Source organism: Protopterus annectens, chromosome 8.part0 (assembly GCF_019279795.1).
Source record: "Protopterus annectens isolate FY-2018-M chromosome 8.part0, PAN1.0, whole genome shotgun sequence".
Classification (NCBI taxonomy): domain Eukaryota; kingdom Metazoa; phylum Chordata; order Ceratodontiformes; family Protopteridae; genus Protopterus; species Protopterus annectens.
Genome location: NC_056741.1, coordinates 1,907,433,007 through 1,907,459,593, shown reverse-complemented (window position 1 = coordinate 1,907,459,593; position 26,587 = coordinate 1,907,433,007).

Here is a 26,587-nt window from a genome sequence, read left to right as displayed (position 1 = left end):
TAAGAATCTTCAAGATCACTGGGAGGGAGAAGTGAACTGTATATGTCCTATACATTGTCTTGCCTTAACTCCATATCAGATGTCCTTCCCTTGTCTTCCTTTGCCCCTACCAAACTGGCACTATTCCTTATCTTTTCTGAGGACAGAATGAGTTTGAGAACTTTTAACTTTTCTCCATTTTCACAGTACTCCTTCACCCCCAGTTCCCTGACCAGTATCTGCAGCACTGTCTTAAGGTTCCCTCTTCCCTTTCATTTCTTCTACTAGGTATTTCTGCTAATGTGCCATTCATTCTTTAACCACATTTGTAATCCTAGTTTTCTCAACCGACTGCCTACAATCCTGCCTTGTTTATGTTATGGAATGCCATTTCTTTAGTGTTCATTACTTTCTTAACTTCCATGGTGACACTGCTGAACAACATTGGCCTCTTTTTTTTCCCTCTGTCTTGCTCTGATTTCCTACCTTCCTTAACATTGCTGTTTGTATGGCTTTTTTTTTATCCATAGGCTTTTCTCCCCTGAACCAGTCTCCAGTCTTCCTTTTTGATCACTAAAATTTCTTCAGTTTAATGTACTGCATCTGTAATCTTACACTTTGGTTTATTTGCTTGCCTATTGTCCTTTGCCCATATTGAATTACACCATTGCATGGCCATTGCTGTCCAGGGGCAAGATGACGTTTTTTTTATTTCTAGATCTTGAATCTCCCATCCTTAAGTAATATGTCCAGCATTCATTCCTTCCTTGTACATTTTTGTACTAGCTGAATAAAAGCCCTTTGGTGCAGTATTGCCACCATTTCATTTTGTCTCCCTGATTTGGTTGTAGGAATAAAGTTGAATGCTTCTGGATTCTGTGTGTTTAAAGTCTCCATCATAACATGTTCTATGTTCTTGCCCAAAGTGTTTGTACATTCTTTTACCTCTTTGTCATCCTTTTTCATCATGAGGTAGTTGACATATTGTGTATAACCACTGAACTAGTAGGTGACCTTTTGAGCAGCTTTTTTGTTGAAGGACATAGTGTTTACTCTGGTAAGATATTCAGGTGCTAGGCAGACACAGTGCATGTGTCTGTGTTCTGAGGGGGGGGGGTATTCTTGGTCACATATGTATATTTTTAAAACACTGACTTTATTTGTCATTAATTGCCATCATTAAATCTGCTCAAGCTTACAAGAAATCCTGTTAGAAGAGGACAAAAGCTATGACTAGGATGACACTGATCAGGACACTCTCCTCTACTGGTGCCCAGTGACGTGTCAAACAAAAATACTTGAGTGCCACTCTTTGACACTAATACCAAGGCCTTGGTTACTCATGAGCTAGTCTGACTGCTAGGTTGGTAACTATTGATGGCTTCTGAGGTTTCAGTCATCTCTTCTCTTTGCTCTGCCTAATGTAATCTGGTGCTCCTTCCCATAACTTGATACATTTTCTGTTTTCCAACCTGTCTCAGGTCTGTTCTCACTACGACTCACTCCCATCTGACTTCCATGCTCATCTCTCATTCCTTATGATAGAATTTCTCCCTCCCTCCTTCATTGGAAGCCTGTGCTACCTCTAAGCATGCCTCTTAAGCTACTGCTCCATTTGCACGATTTTAAAAGTCAGATTTTAACCAGTTATGCACTTCCTTTATTAGCTAATAACAGCCTCCTACCTCATTGGTTCACTTGCTCTTCCTTCCTGCATTGCCAGATACTGTTCTTTCATCTGCTCCATGTGTTTTGCCCACTTTATAGTCCTATCTGTCATATACATGTCAGTTGGTCTCCCTTTTGCATCTGGTACATTTGCTATCTTCTGGCCTGTTCTGTCCATCTCCTGTACCCCACCACTTTCAAGTTTAATCTTGTCATTTCATGCTCTTATTCTTCATGTCTTTGTTTTCTCTGTTACAGCTATGTTTGTATGTCTAGTGTCCCTTTTGTCCTTGCTGTCTCCTCACTCTCCATCTATCCCAAAACTACACTGCCATACTTCACCTGGGTCACCTGACTCATCTCAGTCCTTAACCTCTCTTCAGGTTCATTTTACTTCTTCATTAGTATTTATTTTTAACTTTATTTTTTAACTATTTTACTTGAGTCTGCATCGATTGCTGCATAATCTGCTCTTGTTTCATCTTGCCTAATAACTGCTTCTTGTCTGCCTAATAACTGCTTCTTGTCTGCCTTATAACTGCTTCTTGCTACCTTTCCTACACTAAATCCTTGTACTTCTTGCTTGTGTCTCTCTCGCTCCTTCGGTACTGTCCTATATGCCCTGCTCATTCGTCTCCACTCCTCCGTACCGCACTCTCTGTCCCTTCACTTAATCTCTGCTCCTCACTTACCCCAACAGTGTTCTGCATCTATCGTCCATCTGCATTGGATGCTGCAGTGGCACAGCAGTTAACGTTGTCACCTCACAGTAAAAGGTTCTCCAGATCGATTCTTGGTTGGTGTGTTTGCTGTGCAGAGTCTGCATGCCCTCCCTGCATTTATGTGAGTTTCCTCTGGGTTCTCTGGTTTCCTCCCATGTTACAAAGACGTGTCTGGAGTGCCCCTCCCTGGGCCTCTGCTGAAAATTGGCTTGGTTGGACTTTCCAAGTTAACAAATGTTAAATAAAAAAAAAATCTAAAACATAGCCACTCTTCTGTGGTACCTACGTCAAGCGTTCTAAATGTCCCCTCCTGCATTAGATTTCCAATACCTCCCATATCTTGTTACATCTGCACTGTATGTTTTCAACCAGTCTAACTTCCCTTCATGAATATGACCTTCATAATGGTACACACTACTCCATGTACAGCCTTGACAGTGTTTTGCACAATGGAAAAATGATCTCATCAGCTCTAGAATCCACTCCTTGCATTGTATTTCTCAACATATTATTGGCCTTCCACACTACTCTTTGACAACATATACCTAGAGTCTGCCTAGGGTGATTATGTCCTCCTGGAAATGATTTTTCTTCACATGTCCTTATATAGTCACTTCACCAAGATTGGATGCTTTCTGTAGGTTTTCATCTACAAAGTCTATGACTTTGCATATTTTATATTTAAATTAGCTGGCAAGTATCTCCTTACATGCAAATTGTCACAGGTCTCTTTGGAGGTAAGGGCCCTCCAACCATGACTATCACATCCACAAGGCTCCTTCTGAATACCTCAGTGACGACCTGGTCATATAAATGAACAGAGTGAGACTGGGAAATCTCTGCTGGGTGATGCCAGGGTATGTTCATCAGCAAGAGAATGAAAATCCAAGTGCATGACGGTCAAGCAGGATCTTTCGCATGTTCCTCCCCAAATTGCCAGTGACACTGATAAGTATACAAAAGTGCATACTTCTTTGGAAGCTTCTTCCAAGATTCACTGTTATATAAGGGAAACTCCATTATCACTCTCTATTCCTGTGGCACAATTTCAGCTTCTAATGAAGTTAAACTAATTGATATCCAATCTGCCACACTCTGCTGGGCATTCAGAACAACTGCATTATGTACATATGGCACTATCATTCTGGAACATTCCTGAAATCTGATCCCTTGTTCATTTCTAATATTTTGTTGTGGATTTGTGTCATATGTCATTAACCATACTTTTCAGTAATGTATAGTTGCATTTTTTTCTGTACTAGTATATCCATTCTCCACTAATGTAGGATCTCCTTTAATGGTTACTAATTACTTTGATTTACATGTTTTATGTAATGTTCCATCTAGACTGATAATTATTAAATTCTTTTGTCATTGTTATATAAGGATCCTGATATCCTCTATATAATTGTCCCACACTAACCCCCATCTGCACCATAAATGAATACATGTTTTTTCCATATCTTGTTTAGTAATTGTAAGAGCATTACCCTGTTACTTCAACCTTTAGGTTTAACTTCAGATTAAGTATGAATCAGATTGTGAAAGTCGGTTATGGAATTATGCTGCATTTTTTCTGTGGGCACATTAGGATATCTAATCCAAATAAAATTTGTAATGGTAAGAATTACAGAGGTTTAAAATTATATTAGAACACTGACTTATTAATAAGTTGTGAAAAATGAGCATAAAGTAGGAATTTGCTCTATAGTTTGCTGCACAATAGACAAGCTGCCAACATTTACCCAGATGACTGCAGCTAACGTAACAGTTATTAGCCAATGCTGCAATATATAAACAATACAAATGACAAGCATTTACTTTTTCACTAGTTAAGGACACTGGCCCTACCTAGTTTGCTGTTTTAGATTCATAGCAGGTGGTCAGACATCAACATATAAAACATCAGCCCACTGTAACCAAAAAATGAAAAACGTAACCGACTTTTAAGTCTAAGCAGAAGACTAGTACTAGTCTGGTTAAAGTTATGTTTGCTTATCAGGCTGGAGGTTGGCATAATGGAGAAGGTATTTACCTCACACACACAAAGTAAAGGGTTTGATTCTCAAACTTGAAAGCAAAACTGGTTAGGCTTAAAGTGGCCCACAAGAGTAGCCTAGTGCTTACCTGTGAGCCCCTTTCAAGTCAAATAAAAAACTATTAAAATGCACTTTAAAATCAGTCAATAAATTCCTTGCCTGTTGGTTCGTACTATCAGTGGATTTTGATTTTATTTGTTTTGTTTTTCCACTTGAACAATACTCTGGATATTTGAATATATATTGCAGTCAGGCTTCTCATGCACCACCTAATTTTTATTTTTATTTCATTTTACATTTGTTTACCAGGAAAGTACGACTAGACACATGTCCTTTTTCAGCAGAGGCCCGGGGAGAAAGGCTCCACATAAAACATGTAGTACAACAATACACAGAGTATGTTAAACTGTAAATATATAATTTCAAAGTAATTACATGATAATGTCAGACAAAAGACAGGTGATATACAAAGAACAAAAGACAGGTTGAACTGCATAATTATTTCAGTCTAGAAGGTACAGTCAATGCATATTTCCTGTGAACATTTCATATTTACAAACGCTGGACATACATATTTCATATTTACATTAATGTCAGGTATTTACGCCTTTATCCCACACCTCCACCTTAAATATTCAAACATCACAGTTACACAACTGTTTAGTAAAGATAAAACAAAATGTACAATTGTTTCAGTGCAAACCTCAATGTCATGTAAAAATATAACAGAGCATTACTGAAATGGAATCATCTTTATTATTATTATTTATTATTAATTTACATTTGTTTACCGGGCTAGTCTAAGTGGATACATGTCCATTTTCAGTAGAGGCCCGGGGAGAAAAGTTCTATAATAAATGAATTTAACACACCATTTCTATGGATATATAATATAAGACAAATACATCTATTTTTATTAAATTATACAGGTTATTATCATAAAAAAAAAAAAAAAAAAAAAAAAAAATTGAATGCAGGCATAACAAAGGATGCAAAAAAAAAGTTAAATTTACAAAATAGGAAAATATAGCAGAAGAAAGCAATAGAGATTAATATAGATTAGGTAAGTAAGAGGAACTAGTTAGAAAGTGTTTTAGTTTCTTTTAGTTTCTTAGAGTAGGTGGAAGATTGGAAGATCATTTTTAGTTAGAGTTGAGAGAGTCTTAGCATTATTCATTTGACAAATAATTAATGAAGAAGATATGGCAAATACTGGGAAGGAAATGTACATAATTAAAACAGTTATACATGGAAAGAATTTTAAACTATGGCAAATACTATATAAAATGTTCAAAAACATATTAGCACAACTCTCAATGTCTTAGCTCATAAATTCTAGACAAAGCTAAAAATAATGGGGTACCAATGTCCAAATTCAGGTAATTGTATTTTTACCATAATTCACTTAAATTGTTAATAGAGCAAGAGATTTGGTATTGAAATGCATTTTATAAATAATAAGATATTTACACCTCCCAACTTCTTAGTGCAAGAAATCTGGACAAAGCCTCACATAATGGTGGGACAAAGGCCCAAAAACAGGGACAGATTTTAAATATTGCCCTTAGAAATTTAGAAAGTTGCTAGAATAAGAGGATTTGTGTTACCATGGATTTTTTCTGAAGGATATGAAATCTGAAACACTAATGTATTTCATTATTTAGTGACTCCAATCCTCAGATCATCTCAGTGATTTACCAGAAAAATTCACAAATTTTATGAGGAACAGATCAAAAATATAAGGCAAAAATCTGGACATTCTGCAAATATCTGGACAGTTGAGAGGTATAAATTTGAAACTGTAAAGTCTAGCATTATTGACTGACTGTAATCCACAGTGATTTAACAAAACATCAAATATTTTATGGGGGGTAGGGCAACAATATGAGGAAAAATCACAGACAGTTGAGAGGTATGATTATATTCAACATATACTTAGTGACCTGATTAAACAGAAACATCTAGTTAGATGTTAGCAAGGAAGGAAAAGTGTGCATTGTCATAAACAAATAAGATGAAAACAACAAAAGCATTAATATACAGTACATTTGCTAAAGAATTTGAAACCAGGAGAGGGAAGGGAAGTGGGGGTGAAGGTTACATGTACTCAGGACTATACTGAACTTTCTTAGCTAACATAGGTAAGGTTAAGTTAACTTCAAACATATTAAACATAAAGAGGCTTTTGGTATCAATTCTTCCTGATGTTAAAGAAAAACAAAAGGGGATGGGTTTCCTGACATCAGCAGAATTATTTTTATTGAGGTGGGTAAGGTATATGCTGATTCAGTAACAGTGTCCATTTTAACACTGTCTTACAGTGAGGTTGTAGTATGCTTTCTTTTTACTCAAGTCTGAAATGGATTTGAGTCCTGCTGTGAACCTGCTGTCTTATACTATGGGAATAGCTGGTAATCATCTGTTTATGGGCTGTTAGTACAATATCCACCAAAAACCAATTATGAGTTTGAATATCACTGCTTAGCAGAATTTCTAATAAAACAAGGTCAGCTGTAGTCTTAAAGCAGAAGCAGCCCCAGGTGCCACTACATTTTGGTTAATCTTATCCCAGTACACCACCAGTTGTGGGCAATCATACATGGTGTGGTCCATGGTACCTAATTCATCTGGTTAATATATTCAGCATGTAGGATCTGCAAATGAGAATATCTGATAGATCCAGATGTAGATCTTCTGGGAGTGTAGATGAATAAAGGAAAACTTTCCAGGGAAATAACTTGTATGAAGGGAGGGAGACAGAACTTGGGACAGTCAGTATTTAAACCTTGATGCTTTGCAAGATCATTTAGATTCATGGCTACTACATGAACTGCAAAACATCTTGGCACAAAATATTGCTTTCATGAATGTGAGTATTTAAAACATTAGCTCTAACAAGAAAAACATAACAAAGTGTCTCTGAAAGAGCTCACGTGTAGCTATACCTCCAGTTGGGGGCTGCACCACCCACACCCCCATAATTCTCTCTCTCTAGTGTGTGTGTGTGTGTGTGTGTGTGTGTGTGTGTGTGTGTATGTGTGTGCAAACTTCTTTACTATCTCTATCTCATACTTAGTATAGTCTCAATTTGAAACTAAACAGGAATCGGGTAAATATTTCTAATTAATCAAGTTTAGACTTTAGCTGACTCAGTTAAACTTTCTCCTCCAAGTTAAAGTGTGACCATGGGTCTATGCAAGTTTTGTTTCTGATAAGACACCATGACAAAGATGAGTTGAAGCAGCTACTATACGGAGAAATATGTATTTTATTAGGCTTCCAAGCCCTTGCTGTATCTGTAATAAGTCAAAGTTCATGTGTCAGTAAGGATATGTGCTTTAGATGAAATGTAATGCTGTAGTTAGGCCTCCCTATTGAAATGTTGGCACTCAAAATACCAAGTGCCAACCGCCTTCTCAAAAGACTGAAAAAAAACAGGAGAAGACTGAATCTCAAAAATCAAGCCCCCCCCCTCCAACTTATATATACCAACAAGGAGATTGCCATACTATCGGAGAAAAGAGAATATTCCAAGAAATGGCATCTCTGGCATATTTAAGTCTGATCTTTCAGACATTGCATCTCTGCATGTTGGGACTTGTACTAGTGGGTCCCAACATTTCAAATGGTTACAAGTAATTACTCTAGTACATGGGTAGCATCGGCTATTGATTCACAATGTTAGCAGTGAAACTAAACTGTGTGGTTTTGTCAAAAGCTCCTAGTTCTTCCAACAGGTATATTCTACTTACCATGTGAAGCCTTTAGCATTGCTAATGCAGAACAGTAAGAAAATCCATAGCCCCAAAGTCACTGCATATGGCATCCAGGCTTACATAAGAACTCACAGCCTTTGTTGCATTTAGTAGCCGAGAGATTACAGCAAAGGTCATCACTTGGATCAATCATCAAGTGAAGGTCTTTCCTCTTCCACTGAACATTATATTGCAGGTATAATGTTCAGTGGAAGAGAAAAGACCTTCACTGAACATTATACTGCAGGTATAGTGAATGGAAGAGTAGTTTCAGCTTTGAGATCCAAACTGCAAGGTTTAGCTTAAGAAATATGTGTTATTCTTCTATGTATTATTCTTCTTTCCTTAGCAAGTAATGTGCAGTAGAGGGAACTCCTGAGGTAATGGTCACCAGAGGCACTGTCTCAGCATCTTACATAATTTCTTAAGGGATTTTCTGGATAGATACAAGGCATAACTCTTGTAATACATAAAATAGCATTGGGTGCAAAGCCAGCACTGGCTACATAACCATTTTAACATCCAGTAAATTGTTCTACTATTTTCCATCAAGAAAGAACCCCTTGAAATTCCATACACCCTAACCTATGTACACTAACTCCATGGAAAGTCCAAATAAATGCCGAATCAGTACCGCAGCACAAGGAGGACTGTACCACGGAATCACCATGGAGAGCAGAGACTGATGTACTACGATCAGGGAAGACTAATGAGCTAAAACCTCATAAAGTTTCACTCATCAACAGTAGAGAGGCCAAAGGAGCATGGTTCTATTGGAAAAATAATGTCTTTCCGAATATGAGTGGCTTTGATATCCTAGATCAAGGCTGTTTGCCCTGTAGGTATCCTAAAATGTTGTATTATAGTGACCCCTTAAAAGGAAAAGGAATGTGCTATGCATTTCAAAGGTTATCATTTATTTTATTATTCATTATCTTACACTTGTTTACTAGGGTGGTACACTGATCACAACTGACCATTTGCAGGTATTGCCTGGGTGAAGTAATTCACGAAGAAGAGGAAGAAAAAGAGAGAACAGAGAGGCAATGAGCAGTACATAACAAAACAGAAAAAGAAAATGATAATAAACATAAAAAATTGTACACTAGAAATGAATAGATGTAGTAAAAATGATGAGAAATGCATATTTTACAGTTCACATCATTATATAGGTTTGTGTGTTCATTTTCCAATGTATTTAGGCCAGTGATTTGGAGGGATTTACTCTGTATCCTGATAACTCTTGGACTGTGGGATAAAAGTTTCTATGGAAGGATAACATGTATCAATAAGTCATCTGCATAGAGCAAATATGAAATGTCTATTTATAAACAAGAAAGACTGTAACATCAGTGACCATAGAGAAGTGTTGGATACCTTGTGCTTGAGGTCCTAAGGTAATATGACATAAGAGGTGAGAGTGAGCAAACTGGATGCTTTTCTCTGAAGATGTTTAAAGATTCCAAGAGTATATGTCAAATTTTAAAGGCTTTAAAAATCCTGGGTATGTCTGTTGAAAATTTTCAATAAAGGAAGGATGAAAATATATGTATTTTGGTGTTGAAAATTGGTATGGCCAATGGATTTTGTCAAAGTACTTTTCCGCATTTATAGCAAGTGGTGAGATCAGAAAGTTTTTTTAAGATTATAGTGTACAATTTGGGGTGGTGGTGCAATTAATTGATGTTTAACTCACACCTTTAATGACTTTATAAGGCTGAAAGCAGATGCCAAACAACGCTGCACCACTTTTTCGGGAGGAAAAGGTTTCACATAAAATCCCAGAAAAGTGGTTGTCTGCACAAAAGAAGCATATGACTTTTCAATTTTTAAATTGTAAAAAGAGAAAATAATACTTACACATTAACTGAATCATTATCATTTTTACAATGTTTAAATAAAGTTTTATAAATTGCAATCAGGTCAAGTTGTGGGCAAATTACTTCAGTTAAAACAATGCTCCAAATCATGTATTAAGCCAAGAAGAAAAATAAATAATTATAGCTAAGCCACATTCAGTTTTAGACACTTTCCAAAATCTTTGCATACCCAGAAAAGGCATAGCAGAAGAAGCAGGTACGTGCCTGGGTGGGCTGTTAAAATGGGACCCTGGTATAGATTACTTAATACAGATATCTTGACACTAAGAACTTAAACACATGTCTTTATAAAGGCTATTACTGGTGATGGGGCAGCTTAATTTTTTTTGGCTTAGCTTGGCTCCCGCACTGGTAACCATTTTAAATGTTGGGACCGCCTACAGCAAGTCCTGAAATGCAGATACCCAATGGCTGAAAGATCGGACTTGTATATACAAAGTCTGAAATGCCATTTCTCAGAATATTCCCTTTTATCTAAGGTATGGTGATCCCGGAGTTGGTATATATAAGTTCGGGGGGAATTTGCCCCCCCCAAAAGAAGTTTAAAGGAGAAGACCGATTTTCAAGATTCACTCTTCTCCAAGTTTTCAGTCTTTTTTTCAGCTTTTTGGCACTAGGCATTTTGAGTGCTAACATTTCAATAGGGAGCCAAGTGCACCTTATTTTCAAAAAGATGGAAAAACAAAAACCAACCTGAACAAATACTTGTTTATTAAATGTTTATCATTGGCTACTGAACTTGGTATTTTAGCAAGCTGTAATAATTAGGACCAAAGATAAAAACTGAGCTAAAAACATATTTTGGAAAGAAAACAGAGATTGTCTTAATTATTTAATTATTAATTATCTTTCTTTAGTCCTGACTGGAACAACAAAATGGGGTCCGGGAAGTCAAACATACATAGCCAAGACTTCCTACAGACTATTGGCTGTCTAAAAAATTCAGAGCCATTAATATTTGGAGTCAAAGAAAAAAATACATAATTTCTCTCCTGAGAAAGAATGGGCATGACAAATCTTCATGCTAGTCTGATAACTAATCAGGCATTTTTATGCACACCAAGCTACTAATATGTTTACTAAACACTTTTGTCATGGAAAAAATATATACATCGTATAGAAAATAAGTACATATGAAGGCAACTGAACCTTCTGGATGATATCAAATTTAGTTATTTAAACCATTTTTATAATCCTATATTAGAGAATGCACTATTTGTTGAAACCTAACAGCATCACTATTTAGAAGCAGGGGTGTCCAACCTTTTCAGTTGCAAGGGCTGCATTGAGTCAACAGAGTATACTGAAGAGCAAAAAAAAAAAAAAAAAAGGGTCTCTAACGACGCATCGTAAGCTGAGGAGCAAAAGACCACAGGTATATGCAGACTAATACAAAGTCAACCCACTGGCTGTATTGTAGGTGAATTTGAACAATGAATAAATTAAATTAATAACTGCATAATATTTGCCCTAAAATTCAATATCTCATTCTAATTATTAAAAAAAACATTTAAATCTAACACTTTAACATCAAAGTTTAGTTGTAAAAAAAATTAACAGGTACGAACCTTTCAAGTTGTATAATCCAAATCCCATCGAGCTACGCACTTGAGAGACTTGAACCTCAGCACTGAAATAAATAGGACATGCTGGAGGGACAAATTCATAACCCGGAGGCTCCCTTCACTCTGGAATAAAATCCCAGTCCAGGTTAGGCAGAGTCCCTCATTGACTCTCTTCAAGAGGAATCTTGATGAGTGGATGGGCGATCGTAGGTTTACCCCGGGTATCATTTCTGTGTCACTGTTAGACAGAGGCACAGTATACTAACCTCGAAAAAGGGCATAGCAAAATAAATTTAAAATGGGTGGTGAAAGCCAAACACATTCTGGCTAGGCTTATAAATGCCCTAGGGCAGATAGCCTAAACATGACTGTGTAGTAAGTTATTCTACCCATCATATACATCTAATTCAACAAGACAGCTATAAAATCATTAGTTAAAAACTAATAAGGATCACACAGAGCTGTGACACAGACTGTGCATTGCTTGTATTTTAAAGTGAAACACATTCGCATTCATATGTCTTATCCCAAAAATTGCTGAACGTCTCAACTGCTCTGCAATGCACCTCATCCAGTCTGCTCTCATGTGATGTACCCAGATGGCACATTCACAGAACTCCCTTCAAAGACAGCTGCAAACCAAAGGTTGTTAGTGGTTTGAATAAAAAACAAACCTGGCACAGGAAAATTAAATACCAACCATCTTTTCTCAAGTGTAGGGGTAAGGAGACTTGCACTTCCAACAGTTCCCAAAAGCAGAAACTATAAAGAAGGGCAAAAGCCAATAAATCAACCAGCCTTCAGTAGTCTGGCATACATATGGAAGCACACCTTGCCCACACCAACACAAATGCACTCCGGTCCTTAATGCAATAATACTGTTATAAAAAAAAAAGTGATCACACGCCTTTTTTTCTTAGCTGCATTAAAAGAATGCACTTGCTTATGGTGGAATACAGCACCCAATACAGGTACCTGTGGTCCTGGACAAGGAAGCAATGGACATTCCCAATGTACCACAGGTTGTACCACGGTTTTTGTGACTACTTATCCATCACATAAAACAAACGTTTCAACGTATTCCCCAAAAAAAAAAAACTGCACCGAAATAAACAGACACCACACTCTTCAAGCTGCCAGATACATTATATTTATCAGAGATAACGCAAAAACAAAAAAAAGCATGGCAAATACTACAATACTGCTTCACTAAGTTAATCACAACATATTTGATACCTGCTTATTTCCACATCCACTCTACGTGCTAACAACAATCACAGACTGTAAAGAAACTTTATGCAATCACACAACGTACATGCAGGAGACAAAGTACCCCCCATTCACAGCAGCGTTATCCCACCACTCTCAAAGCCTAGTCACCTATCATATCAGAAATTATACAATTTTTGACGTACCCAACTTTCCAAGTATTCCGTAGATCAGAAACTTAATGGTTAAGTATTAGAAATGGCAACAGCAAATGTTCATGTTCTGCAAGATATGGTAAGAAAAATGAAACTTTTCTCTTGAAAAACAAGCCAAAATAAAATCGTACATATGAAACACAAAATAAATAAATATACTGTATTAACATGGGAACATCGTATGCATATGCAAACCTCGTTTCACTTTTCTAATGCAATACACCTTAACGGACTTTAACGAGATTTCTGTGTTTCACAGTTTCCATGACCCAAATATGTTTATAAGAAAAAAACATGTTTACAATTTTGACCAGGGTAAATTAATTAAAAAAAAAAAAAACATTCCTTGCATTATAACTATATGGTGCACATTCTCTGTCTTACTACCGTCCTCCAGCTGCACTATTAGCTCATCCTGCAGTGTGGGAATGCCGTACTGAAGCCCTACATAACACAAACATCTGCCTACAATCCTAACACCTAGGCTTAGTAAATATGACACGTAAGAAGAGTCACGATCACTGCAGAAAGGTTGTGAAAACTCTGTGTAAGGGACTTTAATCTCAATGACTTCCGAGATGTGTAGTTTTGTAGATTAGTGCTCCCTTGACCTGGCTTCCCTGCCTAGAAATGGTGCGACCCCAGAGGATGATTATATTACTGTGAGGCTACACGTGCAGAAACAAACGCACGCCCAAGGACAGACTTGGTAAAATGTACATAATTGTCTTTATCCTTCCAAAATAAAATGAATAATAATAATGAAAAAGCCTGCTATTCTAGCAAATTTAATTTTTTAAGAACAATTATTAACATGTATCCCTGATTTTGGACCTTTGTCTCCTCCCCACCAGCCATTATTTTTTATGGCTTTCCCCAGAATTCTTATGTTAAGAGGTTGAGAAGTATGATTCAATTATGCTGAGTTTTACCGTGAAATGTTTATAGTTAACGGGCCTGTTAACCTTCTTCTCCACTTGATTAAATATTTTGAGTTCCTGCATCTTTCTGTTGTATAGGTTCATAGGTTCATACTAGGCTATCTGCCCGAGGGCATTTACAAGCCTAGCCCACCATTTTGTGGCTTACGCCACCCCTTTAGTATGGGGAACTATACCCATTATTTTGCTGTGCCTCTGTCGAGCAGTGACACTGAGGTTATAGGTTCATAGGTTCATACTAGGCTAGAAAATGATTCTGTGAACATTGCATATTTCCTTTTTTTCATATATCAAATGTTCAATCTTTGGTGACCATAGACACAATAGCACCTCTTGTGTTTGCTTTCATGTAGCTTATTTTAAGAAATAGGTTCATAGGTTAGTACTAAGCTATCTGCTCTTGAGAGCCATTTTAAGCTTAGCCAATTATCCCTTGTGAGACTCAAACCCTGCACCTTGTGTTTGTAAGACAAACACCTTAACCATTAGGCCACCCTCCCAACCCGTTTTCTTGCTTCTCCCAAGCAAACTGGAATGTGGGTCTGCATTCATTTGTTTTTATTTAAAAGTGTGAGTGAAGAAAATACAAGTGTCAGAAAATTGTCATATTCAATGCAGAATTTACCATAGGTTCTACTACAGAATTGTTCACTCCTGTAGACTTTGTCTGAAGTGTCATTATCAGACTAACTCAAATTGCAGAGTAGAAAGTGAAACTGCATCCTTTAACCAAGAAGAAAATTACTTAGCTTACCTTTTACTGCTGGAGATGTTGTAGTGTAGTCTGTGAAATAAAATAAATCCTCTCTCTCTTTGCCACGATCTCGCTCCGTCCTTCAGCTTTACCGCAAATATAAAAAAATGACTGAACGGTGTTTTGGCGCATGCGCATACCAGCAGAAAGATGCTGGCATGAAAAAAACGTGAAAAAAGTAAGTTGGCGCATGCGCAGAACAGCTGAAGTACGCGGACGTGTAAACACACGGAAAAAAACTTAAATTTCAATTAAATTTCAATTTAAGGGTTGCGGGCCGCATGGAAGAGCTCTGAGGGCCGCATGTGGCCCGCGGGCCGTGGGTTGGACACTCCTGATTAGAGTCTTACATCAATATGCAACAATAATAGTTTATATGAGGCAAGTGTGCGGAGGTCCTTTCTTAATAATAGGATTGGGGAAATAAATATTTGATTTCGAAAAGGTAGGGCATCTTTGGCCTTTTCAAAGGCAGACACATTGGAATAGAAGTCACCTTAACTAGGGAGGCAATGTTCTATAAAAATCTCTCAGAAGCAACCCAGGCCTGAACACTTACTAGATTTTGCTTTAGAGACTGTTTCTATTACTTCTTCATCTGAGAGTGTCAGTAGTTTGGTACAATTCTGTTTGATAATGGGTTTGTCTCATCTGTTTCATAAAAGTTTGCAAAGATGAAGCTAAAGCTGGTGGAAGGGCTACAGAGTAAGTAGTTTTTGCTGTTTTTGAATGATTGCTAGAATTTCTCTCTTTTTTTAATTTCTCCAAGTCTTTTGGGTTTCTAATTCCATGATGGGAATGGATCCCATTCCTAAATCAAAGTATGATTAAAGTTCATGAATTTAGAATTGTTTCAATCTTTGATGTGAGCCAGAAGTGCTCTGTGCAGGGCCCGCAATATGCCCAGTATTGACTCCTTATGCAATTCATACAGAGTTACATGTACTGGTAACATATCTAGGTACGATCGTAAATTCTTTTTTATAAAACCCATTACTTATACTACTGTTGGAACTATTTGGGTATCCTTCTTCCACATTGCCCTCATTTCTGCTTGCAAATCCTGGTATTTTCTGACTTTCTGTTTCTCTGTATGTAAGACACTGTAATCACTGGGTGTAGCCATTTCTATGATCAATGCTACTTTTGTCTTCTTTTCATGGACTTCTGTATCTGGTTTTCTCATATCTATTTTTTGAACCGTTGGTAATGGATGATCCCATGTGATATAAACTTCATCATTTTCTATAATGAATTTCCTACACCCTGAATGCTCTGGACTCTAAGACTGGATCCACCATGACTCACAAACTTAGTAAGACTCTTTTACTTTTATGTCTGAGTGGCAGATGGTTGTGTGCTTGTGACATTTAATAATATTCAGTATAAGCTTTCTGAAGACAATTTGTACCTTTGATGCAATACATATTGTAGGTTTATCTACAAAGGATGATGCTATAAGAGGTGCTTTTAGTGTGATGTTACCTTAAGGTAATCAATATGAGTGTCTCTTACACCAAACAGAATTCGTCTTGGAAGAAGGGCCATAAATGAGTAGCAGCATGTGTTCACTGAGGGAACAGCTACACATATGCCACAAGTTACTAGGAGATATCCCTGAGTTGCCATTAAAGTTGAAGAATTAATTCATTAGATCTTCCAACTTGGTCTAAGATTTTTAGTATATGTGCCAAATGAGCTCCAGGTTTTAGAGTGTGAAGGAAGCACTGGTCAGAGCGCACAGGATAGTAAGTAGTGGTGTGAGAAGAACTTTGGAGTCACTAGAAATGTGTGAAACACCTCAAAGAGTCCTTTTATCACAACGATACTGTCAGTGGTACTGTACTGTGAAATGAGCACAGCTTGAGAGCTAAAACATGACTGTGGGACAAAATCTAGCAGATCCCCAAAGAGGTAGTTGGTTGGGCCAAGATTCTAGTCCATTTCTACAGGCGGTGTCTGTGGTGTTTTAAGACAGAGTGGTATTCTCCTATCATAATGGAGTACCATGTGGCAATTCTAAGAAATGAGAAAAGGCTACATATTTCTGCTGTTTCCATGTCAGGTATACTGAGGAAACGATAGTAATCTTCTTGTAATAATAAGCGTTTACAGCTGCTATGGACCCCAAATTGCCGTCATATGCTTGATTATGCATAAGGACAGCAGAGGATCTTTATATATGACTGCAACTGCCCCTCCTTTTATTTCATGAACTGGAAGAGAATTATCACATTGAAGCAAGTGTTGCCAACTTTGCATGGTCTTCCAGATGTTGATATGATTTTTTTTTCAAGCAAAGGAAACCAAATTAATATATTTTGAACCAATTTAAAACAAATATCCCACCTGAGATATTTAACCTATTAATGTTCAGCAAGAATAGTTTCATTTGTCACAATTATATACTTCACTGTTCTGCAGAAACCTAATGGCATATCCTCTCCCTATGCCTGCAGCTTTAGAGGAAATGAGGGATGGAGTTCTTTCTCCATTTACTGTAATTCCCAAGCTACTTCACTGTCTGTGAATGTCAGATCAGTGGAAATGGGTGAAAATAGTTTTACGGCAAGTTGGGCAAATATATATAATAAAAAAAACACAAATACACACGAACACTTCTATATATGTAATTAAAAAAAACACAAGTAGACAAGAACACTTCTAATATTAATAAACAATGCATAATATTTTGTAGAAATTAGGCATGTAGTGCTTAAAGCCAAGGTTGTTAGCCAAAGTGCTGCCCATGAATTTGGCAGGCAGTGTAAGAAAACCTGTAGGTTTGTCTATGGAAGTGATCATTATTGGAACAAGCTGGCATTACAAGCTGAATCTTCAAAAATGATTGCAGATGTTTATATAGACAAGGCAGCTCTTTTAGGATTCCATTAAGAATATTTCTATCTTTTGCATACTATTTTACTTAAAAACACAACAAGGTAGTATTTATTATTGCAGAAACATTATCATTGTAAGATGTTATCTGTATCTCACTGTATGCAATACACTGTCTGAAGTATGCAGGCATGTGTCCTTGCCATGCTCCTAAAACTTACATGGATGGGGAGATTAATATATTTTAAGTTTACAAATCTCCTTCCTTCTTAGCTGATAGAAGGTGTCACTTGCTGACAGACCCTGCCTCTTGCTAACAAAAACAGCAATATACATTTACAAGAAGGTAAGCAAAATAGATACTTAAAGTAGATTGCAGTTAGTTGCTTGCATTATGCAAGCTTGAGTCACAATTACAAGGATGTATTTGCACTCATTTGGCATTGTTTCACATAGGAGCAAGATCTTAGTGACTATATTGTAGAACCTGGTACATGGATAGATTTCTTACCCACCCAGAAAAATAGTAAATCAAACTTTATATTGCATGTCAAGGACAGTTGTTTCTAAGAGGCATTTTCTATTGTTTATGTGTTTGTGTGTGTGTGTGTGTGTGTGTGTGTGTGTGTGTGTGTGTGTGTGTGTGTGGGAAATAACTATCAAGATCTACAAAAAAGTTAAGAATTTCTTGTGTGTGTGTTTGCACACTGCTTGGGACTGAGCAGGAAGAAAAACAGCAGAATTGCAGAGCTTTCCATAGTGAAAACTTCAGTCTAGACTGCATACACAAGCATGAGCCAGGCCAAGATGCCTTGCACCTGTCAGTACCTTCATTTCCTCACTTGATGTTTATCCCAGTCAGAGAAGTTACAGTACAACAGGCAGTAAGTCTGGGTGCTAAGTTGTTGTGTCTTTTGGCTTTTCCCGGTTAGGGGTTGCCACAGCGGAACTCCAGTCCGCTAATGACTAGCAGTAGAATTTAACATGCTGAGTTGCCGGCCCTGACACACAACCTTCAACGAAAGTACGCCCATTCACACATGTCTCCACACAAAAGACACTCTAACTGAGAATCGAACAGGACAATGTCTTACTATGAGGTGACAACGCTACCGCAGCACCACCACCGCAGTTCAAGTCTGAGTGCTAATTCATACTTGTTATTTTCCTGAGTCAGATATATTAAAAATAGAAAGTAGAAATGCTATACTTGACAGAAAACATTGAATTATAGAGGCAACATGCTATCTTTTATTAAACCAGTATAGATTTTACAGCATTGTCTATCTGAACATTTAAACTAAATCAGCCCCTACTTAGCTGCAATTAAGTAAGAGAGGGAATACAATACATTATGTTAAGGCAGTACCGAATACACTAATTATTTTCTACTGACAAAAAGATATATTAAAAAAAAAACTTTATGAAAAAAAAAAATAAAACAGTACTCTAACTTTAAGTCTACAAAGATACTTAGGCATTTGACAATGACTACCTGAAAGATAATGACACTAAATGGGAAGACAAACCACATTAAATTAAGCTATGCTTAAGAAAGCTAAGAAAAAGGCTCGACTTTTAAAACATTTTATATATATATATATATATATATATATATATATATATATATATATATATAGTGTGTGTGTGTGTGTGTGTGTGTGTGTGTGTGTGTGTGTGTGTGTGTGTGTATGTATATATATATATATATATATATATATATATATATATATATATATATATATATATAAAAGAATTTAAAAGTTAATCTATAAAATACAAGCATAATATTGTGCCATATGAACCCAGACTCTTTATGCTCACATCATTTTCCTATGAAAAACTTACCTGTCCTTGTGACAACTCATCTATTTCTAGGACAGAAATAGGAAATTTTGTATTCAGCCCATGTCACATAACTTTAGAAATTCATTATCAAAATGTTTATAATATTAAAAATGTGTATCTGTTTTTTTAATTGCTGGTAGTTTTGTTATTTTAATGTATACCTTGAGCAAATATACCAACACAAAATCCACATCTTTTAAATGTTCAGTTCTTCTTCAGATTTATTACTATAGTTATTTTTGTCACTAATTTCAGTGTAACGTATATGGACCTTTTTTAAGTTTTATCTCATGTTTATTCTTTCTGGAGCTTTAACCTTGAAGAGGTTATTTTGTATGCAACAGTTGTTTCTTGTACAGCATGTCCTGTTTAAATGTGCGTCAGTTGCTGCTGTAATAGCACTTTATGCTAGGAGATTTAAGATGAGAAATGGATTGGCCAATCAGCATAGGAGCTATTCTAGCATTAACTAGCTAACGTCATATATGATGTCACATGCTTTTATATCAGTAAGAGCCTTCACACTCTCTGTCGTTAGCATAGTGGTCAAACAATTGCTTTGCATATTCATTGCAAAGGCATTCAGAATTGGTTTTGCTGCTTAGCTTACACAGGTAAAATGATGCTAACCCCCATCTTGTACATCATAAAAGCACATGCATCAGAGAAGTAAAAAGGCAAATAAGAAAAAAAAATTATGAAACAAATCTGATTATTTTAGTCTTGGATATTTTAACATTAGTGTGGTCACAGTTTTGCAATGAGGGATAGATGCCTTCTAGCATAAGTAATTCATAGAAGAGAATTTAACAGTTTATCAACTGGACAAAATCAGCTTTTGATTAGGTTTTCAAATGTAACTGCACAGATTTATAAGTCTCCTCTCTATCTCTTACATATTTGATGTTTAGAGATAGACAAGATGGAGTATGAATACTGGAAAATGTTAAGAGATGACATTTGGACCTAAGGTCATCTTCACAACTATTACAAAGTTAGTTTGCTTCACTAATTTTGCTTTAATATTTATGAAGAGACATACAGGTCAAAACATCAGTTGTAACATTCATTTTCTTTCTGAATTTAGCCATATTTCTTGATCCTGGCTTCCAGACAAAAATAGAACATTTTTTGTCATATTACCAGTGGTAATTTGATAAAGTCGAAGGAGGCTGCGTAAGTAGTAATTAATAAATAAATAAAACAAATAAATGAACTACAACTTGCAGCTTACTTTGTCCTCTAGATAAGAAAATGGGCATCTGGCTCTGTGCCATACACAGATGAAGCTGACAGTACCCCAAGATCGATGATTTGTGTTTTATCATTATCCTGGACACTGGGGGTGTGGGGTTTTGGAGAGGGGTGGATAAACAATCCTGCTGCATTTCCGCAGGATAAGGATCCAGAAAGATAGGGCTTAGGGAGTAGATCCTTAGCTGCATAAAGTCAGAGGAGCACAAGCAGGAAGCATATCAGGGTAGCATGTGTCAGAGCATGCATACTGCCACCCTGCATGGCTTCTTTGCTCACCATGCTCATTTGCATCAACAAAAAGGAAATGAGAGCAAAACAAAAAATGTCCAACCAAACATGAGATGCCTGAGATGATAAGCCCAAATAAAGCTATCCCTAGAAATGATCACTGTAAGACACTGGACATCACCTATTTCTTGGTTTAGAACCCCCCTCCCTTACTATCATTCTCTGCATTATTCCTTTTAACTGCGTCTTGCATTATTGCATAATTTACCATCCACTGCTACCCTCCATACAAGCAATGGCTATAACCAGCCAGGGTGGAGGACCAAGCAGGTTACTGGAGTGATGGGATAAAGCTTGACACGCAGGCTGGGAAGACCCCCCCCCAAAAAAAAATATTAAAAAATGGACAAAATGGGCAGACAGACTGACTAAACTAAGGTGCCCTTTACTTCCTTCTGAAAGTATCTGTCTTGTTTCTGTGACTGGTTTAAGATAAACACCTATCAGGTGCATGACTAACTTTGTAGCAAATACCGGAATTTGACTAGAAAATGAGGGGTGGGGCATAAATACGTAGAAATGTCTAGCTTTAAAATGTAATTTATATTCTGTGTTATGTTGATTTTACACAGAAATGGTAAACTATGACTTAATGCAACATATAGCAGGGTCATTATTATTTTAATATCAATGAAAATATTGGTGTGAAAAGAGTGAGAAAAACTGAATGTATACCTAGTAGATGCCATTTGCCGTTAAGGCATCCGAGAGACCTGTACAACTGAGGACAGTGCAAACAATTTCTGCTGAAGGGTAGAACTAGGGCTTACAATACCCAGGCTCAACAATGCTGATTTGTGGACAGAAACAGAATACAAGTGCTGTTGTAAAAGCAGCATGGTGAAAGAATTGCAGAACTTAATGCAAAGTATGACTAGTTCTCATTACAAGCACAGCCTGCCACTTTGAATACTTTTTTTTCCTTAGTGCATTTTCCTTTATTTCACATAGTAGCAGAGTATGTGTCATACTTCAAAGAGGTGCAGATCAGAGAACTGCTACTGTATCTAATGTTATCCCTGTATGGTACCTTCTGTCTCTTTTTCACACACAGCTTCACACATACCTATCTGGCTGGCAAGTTAACTGTGCATTTCCTTTGCCCCCAGTGGTGCCTGCTGGAAGGAAACAGAAATTAGATTATAATAACAAGCGACTTGCCTTGTGTGCCCTGGCAGTTGGCCTATAATTGGAACCCAGCTGTGAAACTGTAGTTTCATTTCATTATTGCTTTTTATATAAAGGCTGATACCTTTGTAAAAATAAGTTGTTTGAAAATATACTTGTTTTGAATCTGGTCAGAAATTTTGCTTTACCTGTAGTGTTACTTGTCCCTGAAGAAGTAGGTTTCTTACAGTTGCATTAATGAGCACACATCACGCACTGCATTCAGTGCTAATGTATGGTGCACAACTCCAAAATGTTTCGTAAAATGAAAGAATGGTGCAGTTCATGTACCCTGAGATGTCTGATATTAGGAACTAAATGTATGAATTTCAGTCATTGTAGACAGAATCAGCATTATTTTCTCAACTAATACATCCGAATTCAAACCCTAAAAGTATTGAATTGCCAAAAAATGTGTTACACAACAAATGCAAGATAGATAAATTAAGGCCTAGAAAAAGACAAATGATCCAAACCCTAAAGCATTCAAAGACATAGTCATGGTTAAAAGACAGCAGGGAAGTGGGGTCTGGAGACAAATTTGTATGAGTGGCACTTTGATTAAAAGAACTGAGATATAAGCTGATAAAAAGATACTGAAGTAACACAAGAAAATCTGAGGAATGGTCTATTTGTTTTGGTGAACTATAGCAAAGTGTGCTTTATCTGTTTTTTCAAAAGATAATGGAACCAGTTTCCAAAAATTAAGGAGAACTGTCTCTGAGGTTTAAAGCCTATGTAAGAAGGAAGAGAAACAGATGCATGTTCTAGATTATACATTTACTTAACATATACAGGTTAGGCAGGAAAGTGATGGGAGTCACATGCAAGAAATGTTTAATGTCAGAAAGCAGTGCAGCATCTGGTTTCTGTACTATAACAAGAAAAGTGATAATATAAAATCATAATGGGGGACAAATGAGATGTAGAATTTCTTACATTTAGCAGCCCTAGGGGAAAAGATATGCTGCAGGACGTCTTGGTTTGTATCATAGAAGACTATTGAAATAAATGCCTGGATATAGAGCATGCAAGTTTAAATGTGTAAACTATTAACAGGCTTCATGCAGTATCTCTTCCAGTGACTCGTCTTGGGGTCCAAACAGATTCTGAAAGGAGTTAAAGGACCGCATGGCCCAAGTAGTCTGCCATTAACTCTAACAACTTGATTATCAGCAAATCTATCTTAATTTACAGCTTTTTTCAACCTCCTTAGAAATACTTTATGTAATCTCATGCATTTTGTATTCATTTACTGATTTTTGAATCTACCAGATCTTCAGAAAAATGTTTTAACAGTCTATCACCTTTACTGTGAAACAATACTTTATCATGTCTTCTCTGAACTACCCCGTTTGTGTTTTCTGAGTTGTCTTCCTCTTTTACATTTATTTTTTGAAAGATATTACCCACTTAGAGTCTGAGTGTCATACCCACCCACAACATTCTTTCTTCAGCAATACACACTGACTTCTCCATCAAAAAATGCAGCACTTTTTTCCTCAGTAGAACTCTGTCATATCTATGTTCCTGCTAAGATGTGGATACTACCTGAGATCCAAAGTTATTTAGTGCTGTGTGCAGCACAAATTAGCACAGAGCGTGGGTGATTCCAAGACATAGTATGACGGCATGCAGCATATGCAAATGGCTGCATAATGACATGGAAATGAAGACTCCCATGCAAAAGTGGCACATAGATTAAGCAAAGATGACATCAAACATGACAGAAATGATTCAGAAATGTATAATAAAACAAACTGCTCCAAGTCACAAACATATCCTGAACATCTGGGATTTTAGGAATAAAGAGCCAAGAGTATGCAAGGAAGTAACAGTGGCTATTACTGAACCATAAGCTTTAGTGGCCACTAATGAAGCTAGCGCATCATAGAAGGTGCCTCACATACCAGCACCTCATGTGCCACAAAATAGTACACACGGATAAGGAGACAACATGAGACAGAGTTAATCTCTTACACCCATAAAAAGAAGCAAGGAGGATGTATGGGTGTCCATTCCAATAGACAACAAGATATGCGTAGAATTAATGACCTTAGATGCATGGACTTTCCAAAAGCCTACAGGAACTCATTAGGCATCTCTTAGATATCAGCTTTAAGTATTATATACAAGTTCCTCTACATCATTCTGCACCATGTGTAGGAGCATATATGGATCACCAAGAGTGCAAGGGAAAGAACCACCATCACCACGAAGGCATTTTACACCACAGCATGTTACAAGATGTCTTGAGAGACATAGAGCATACACATGTTGCCATTCAAGGCTCCATCTGGTCAACAGGACCAAGCAAAATCATTGTGTTGTGTGACAGGCTGCATAATCTGGCACTGCAGCAGAGTAACATTCCAGCAGGGCCAGCCAAAGCAATACGGCCAACAGTGAAAGAGCAGGGTACATAGTCCCAGGATGAACAGCCAGGGGATGTATGAAATGTGAGACAGACATGGGTGCAGTAGTTTGTAGAACAGGAGAAGAGGCATCATCTGGTTCACAAGATTGGGCCATGACAAAGACAACACAGAATAAAATGCATGCATTATTACTTTCAGACTATGCAAGGCAGTGTATGCACATCAGATATAACCTTATCTTTGTGGGGTAGGTGTGGGAAGAACAAAGTCATTCTCACTTAAACGGGTGTTTGGGAGAGACATAATGACAACTGACAACAACACTATAATATCAGATGGGAACGTGACAGGTGAATTTGATATCCTTTTATTCTGCTAGTAGGTTGTGCTAAGGCATGTTTCACATCCTCCAGTGGTAGATTGACCTGCCATGTTGTCCACACATGATAATGAAGGTACAAGTAGCCTTGTGAGGGGTCACAGATGTTGAGCCCAAGAAGTGTCACTGCTCATTACTGTGTAACCATGGCAGTTGGATTTGGCAAGCTGTGATGCCATAACACACAGGGAAACCATCTCAGCAGTAGTGTATCTAGCTGCATAGAATTGGCTTGTGCCAGACTTTACATCTGGATTGTTACATGGCCTGCAGAGGCAGACTGCTGGGAAGTTACTATGTGTTGCTTTGAAGTACTCAGAGGCCTCACTGACTACCAGAAACTTTAACAGCAACATCAGCTATCTATTCTGGGACGCCATGTCACTGTGCAGATGTTGCATGTTGCCAAACTAGCCATAGAGCACATTCTTAATTCTGGTTCTCTGTGGAAAAACACACACTATTGCCTTTACAGAAACATGGTTAAAAAATGACTATTGCCATTTTATTCCCATCCCAAACAACCACCATCTAATCCTAAACAATAGGACTGACGACATAAATGGAGGAGGACTGTGCTGATCATCCAAGGGACTTCCTCCATTCAACTCATAAATCACTGCATAGCCAGCTACAACTGGATCCTTATAGATTCATAGGTTCATAGGTTGGTACTAGGCTATCAGCCCTAGGGCCTAAACAAGCCTAGCCATAACAATTCCCTGGCTATTTCTTCCCACACTATTTACTTCCCTGTACCCCTGTCTAGCAGGGCGACTGACGTGATCCCCGGGGTGAATTTCCTTTCTCCCATCCAATTGTCAAGGTTCCTTTTGAAGGGGGCCAAAGAGGTGCACTGCTTGACATGTATGGGCAGTCTGTTTCAGAGTCTGGGGAGTCTCTGGGTCAGGAACCTATCCCTCCAACATGTTTTGTTTATTGTGATGAGAAGGTTTAGATCCCTGGAGCATGTGGCTCCGAGGGGTTGGGATTTCTTTAAGTGTAGCATGTCCAACAGCTCTGGGTTTGACATGGCCTTGTATGTTAAGCAGAGATCGTCTCTGAGCAGATGATATGTGACAGAGTATAGCTGGAATTTTTTAAGGCGGTCAGCGTAGGGCATCTGCTTTAGGCCTGTGATTCTTTTAGTGATGTATTTCTGCGGCCTTTCCAGTTGTTGCAGATGTCTTGAGAGGTACATACCAAATGGGGCATTGTATTCTATAAGGGGTCTAATGAGGGATGAGTATAATGGGACAATGACCTCCTTTTTTCTGGATGAAAGCCCTTAGTGATGAGGTGTGCCACATAGAAGGATTTCCTGACTGTTGTGGCGATGTGGTTATCGAAGGTGAGGCCACTGTCCACCTGTGTCCCTAAGTCTCTTATCACACATTTGGTGTTTAGTGTACTGCCACCTATGTGGTAATTCATGGGTACATGTTTTTTCCCAAAGGGGATAACTATACATTTCCTGGCATTGAGCTTGAGCCCATGACTCTGGCACCAAGCATCTGTTTCTGTAAGGCCCTTTTGTAGAGTATCCACATAATTTGGGGATTCAACAGTGGCTCCCAGTTTTCAGTCATCTGCGATCTTTGTTAGCCAGAGTCCCTTAGTGTTGGCCTGTACTTCAGAGAAGTAGGTGCCAAACAAGAGTGGTCCCAGAACTGAACCCTGAGGTACTCCACTTGTCACTTGTCTG